This window comes from Schistocerca gregaria, chromosome 4, assembly GCF_023897955.1.
Source record: "Schistocerca gregaria isolate iqSchGreg1 chromosome 4, iqSchGreg1.2, whole genome shotgun sequence".
NCBI lineage: Eukaryota > Metazoa > Arthropoda > Insecta > Orthoptera > Acrididae > Schistocerca > Schistocerca gregaria.
The window spans coordinates 318,514,749-318,518,852 of NC_064923.1; positions in this window are offsets into that span (position 1 = coordinate 318,514,749).

Consider the following 4,104-nt stretch of genomic DNA (forward strand, 5'->3'; position numbering starts at 1 on the left):
ACATACTTTGTTGGATTTTTATCAATCTGTCGCATACCTTTATTTGTCAAAAAATCCAGGTCAGGACCTTTCCCCGGTACATTACCTCTGATAAAACGGCTAACGTATTTCCTTCATGCTGTAATTTCGATTAATGATTTTTATGTGCAAATTTGGCATGCAACGTTGGCGCTGCTATGCTTTAAAGTTAAGTGAATTAGTATTTGACACTTTCTGGTAATGATTTTAAAAGTATTAATTATATTTTTGACTTGTACTGTTATTGTATTAATTGTTGTATTTTTGATGATTGGAGACTACTGTAATAATTGCAAAAGGTTTCGTGTATCCTGACCTTACAGCAGTTGGAGGAGTGAACTGCCAGTTATTTGTATGCTCTGTAGCTGTTCATTTGCACTTCAAAATAAGTTTATATTTATCTGAACATGGTTCTCGTATTTGTGGAAATACCGTTTGACTATCTGGTACATAAATCTTGAAACGATACGTTCTGTATTTTCGGCGGTGGTTTAAAATTTGGGTAATACTTGTATTGTACATGATTGTAAATTCGGTTTTCTGTCCTGTAGTATGATTTGAAAATGGGTCCCAGTCCGAAACTAGTCATAAAGTAAATAAAAATAGTGATTTTTCAGTGAACACATAGTGCGTAGTGGGGCCATCACTCTGTTGTAGAAATAATTCAAAAGCCAAGATCGCTTAAATACTGTTTACTGGATAACCGGCTTCAACACACTAAAGGTGCCGTCATCGGATCTGTGAAGATATAACATGAAATGTTTGAGGGAGGACTTACATGAGTTACACTATATACATTACTATTAGTACAGTACCACATACCTGAATGCAGATTACATTTATAAACCATTTGGATATAACGATCCATGAGGCAGACCAGCTGATATAAAATAATTGTCACAAAAAATAAAAAACAACAGTTCTAATGGTCATTCTTATTCATAAGATATTAAAACGGAAGTCACAAGATAAAACAATCTGGTATACACTCCTGGAAATTGAAATAAGAACACCGTGAATTCATTGTCCCAGGAAGGGGAAACTTTATTGACACATTCCTGGGGTCAGATACATCACATGATCACACTGACAGAACCACAGGCACACAGACACAGGCAACAGAGCATGCACAATGTCGGCACTAGTACAGTGTATATCCACCTTTCGCAGCAATGCAGGCTGCTATTCTCCCATGGAGACGATCGTAGAGATGATGGATGTAGTCCTGTGGAACGGCTTGCCATGCCATTTCCACCTGGCGCCTCAGTTGGACCAGCGTTCGTGCTGGACGTGCAGACCGCGTGAGACGACACTTCATCCAGTCCCAAACATGCTCAATGGGGGACAGATCCGAAGATCTTGCTGGCCAGGGTAGTTGACTTACACCTTCTAGAGCACGTTGGATGGCACGGGATACATGCGGACGTGCATTGTCCTGTTGGAACAGCAAGTTCCCTTGCCGGTATAGGAATGGTAGAACGATGGGTTCGATGACGGTATGAATGTACCGTGCACTATTCAGTGTCCCCTCGACGATCACCAGAGGTGTACGGCCAGTGTAGGAGATCGCTCCCCACACCATGATGCCGGGTGTTGGCCCTGTGTGCCTCGGTCGTATGCAGTCCTGATTGTGGCGCTCACCTGCACGGCGCCAAACACTCATACGACCATCATTGGCACCAAGGCAGAAGCGACTCTCATCGCTGAAGACGACACGTCTCCATTCGTCCCTCCATTCACGCCTGTCGCGACACCACTGGAGGCGGGCTGCACGATACTGGGGCGTGAGCGGAAGACGGCCTAACGGTGTGCGGGACCGTAGGCCAGCTTCATGGAGACGGTTGCGAATGGTCCTCGCCGATTCCCCAGGAGCAACAGTGTCCCTAATTTGCTGGGAAGTGGCGGTGCGGTCCCCTACGGCACTGCGTAGGATCCTACGGTCTTGGCGTGCATCCGTGCGTCGCTGCGGTCCCGTCCCAGGTCGACGGGCACGTGCACCTTCCGCCGACCACTGGCGACAACATCGATGTACTGTGGAGACCTCACGCCCCACGTGTTGAGCAATTCGGCGGTACGTCCACCCGGCCTCCCCCAGTGTTAAAGACTGTATGGTGGGTCTGACACACCGGTGTCAATGTGTTCTTTTTTTCCATTTCCAGGAGTGTATGACCGTTGCTCGACTAACAACCACAAAAATCGTAGCAGGTAAACGTGCGCGGAACAGGGCAATGAGATGCCGACCGTTGTTAGTCGAGCAACGGGCATACACTCCTGGAAATGGAAAAAAGAACACATTGACACCGGTGTGTCAGACCCACCATACTTGCTCCGGACACTGCGAGAGGGCTGTACAAGCAATGATCACACGCACGGCACAGCGGACACACCAGGAACCGCGGTGTTGGCCGTCGAATGGCGCTAGCTGCGCAGCATTTGTGCACCGCCGCCGTCAGTGTCAGCCAGTTTGCCGTGGCATACGGAGCTCCATCGCAGTCTTTAACACTGGTAGCATGCCGCGACAGCGTGGACGTGAACCGTATGTGCAGTTGACGGACTTTGAGCGAGGGCGTATAGTGGGCATGCGGGACGCCGGGTGGACGTACCGCCGAATTGCTCAACACGTGGGGCGTGAGGTCTCCACAGTACATCGATGTTGTCGCCAGTGGTCGGCGGAAGGTGCACGTGCCCATCGACCTGGGACCGGACCGCAGCGACGCACGGATGCACGCCAAGACCGTAGGATCCTACGCAGTGCCGTAGGGGACCGCACCGCCACTTCCCAGCAAATTAGTGACACTGTTGCTCCTGGGGTATCGGCGAGGACCATTCGCAACCGTCTCCATGAAGCTGGGCTACGGTCCCGCACACCGTTAGGCCGTCTTCCGCTCACGCCCCAACATCGTGCAGCCCGCCTCCAGTGGTGTCGCGACAGGCGTGAATGGAGGGACGAATGGAGACGTGTCGTCTTCAGCGATGAGAGTCGCTTCTGCCTTGGTGCCAATGATGGTCGTATGCGTGTTTGGCGCCGTGCAGGTGAGCGCCACAATCAGGACTGCATACGACCGAGGCACACAGGGCCAACACCCGGCATCATGGTGTGGGGAGCGATCTCCTACACTGGCCGTACACCTCTGGTGATCGTCGAGGGGACACTGAATAGTGCACGGTACATCCAAACCGTCATCGAACCCATCGTTCTACCATTCCTAGACCGGCAAGGGAACTTGCTGTTCCAACAGGACAATGCACGTCCGCATGTATCCCGTGCCATCCAACGTGCTCTAGAAGGTGTAAGTCAACTACCCTGGCCAGCAAGATCTCCGGATCTGTCCCCCATTGAGCATGTTTGGGACTGGATGAAGTGTCGTCTCACGCGGTCTGCACGTCCAGCACGAACGCTGGTCCAACTGAGGCGCCAGGTGGAAATGGCATGGCAAGCCGTTCCACAGGACTACATCCATCATCTCTACGATCGTCTCCATGGGAGAATAGCAGCCTGCATTGCTGCGAAAGGTGGATATACACTGTACTAGTGCCGACATTGTGCATGCTCTGTTGCCTGTGTCTATGTGCCTGTGGTTCTGTCAGTGTGATCATGTGATGTATCTGACCCCAGGAATGTGTCAATAAAGTTTCCCCTTCCTGGGACAATGAATTCACGGTGTTCTTATTTGAATTTCCCGGAGTGTATTTATTCGTCTATGTCTTTGTTTATTTCCCTATATATACTATTCATGAAGAAATTGGTCAAATATTTACTGTGTTCTAGACAGCACAGAGACATTAGGCTACTGGCCTGCTGTTGCTTTTATTCTCTTGATATATGTTTGTTTAATTTGTTTATGTATTTAATAATGTGTGTTACAGTGTGTTGTGGTCCAGCTGTAGGATAATATATATTTAATTGCAAGTTATTTAAATGTAAATCCAGTATTTCATACGTGTTTCAATATGTTTGTGATTGTACGTTGGCTTGGAGTTACGGCGGGAGCGCTCTGACCAATAACAGCACTTGTTCCTACGGTAGGCGACTGTCGAAGTCAATGGAGAGACAACATGGATGTGGGGGAGGAGCATCGGGTCGCA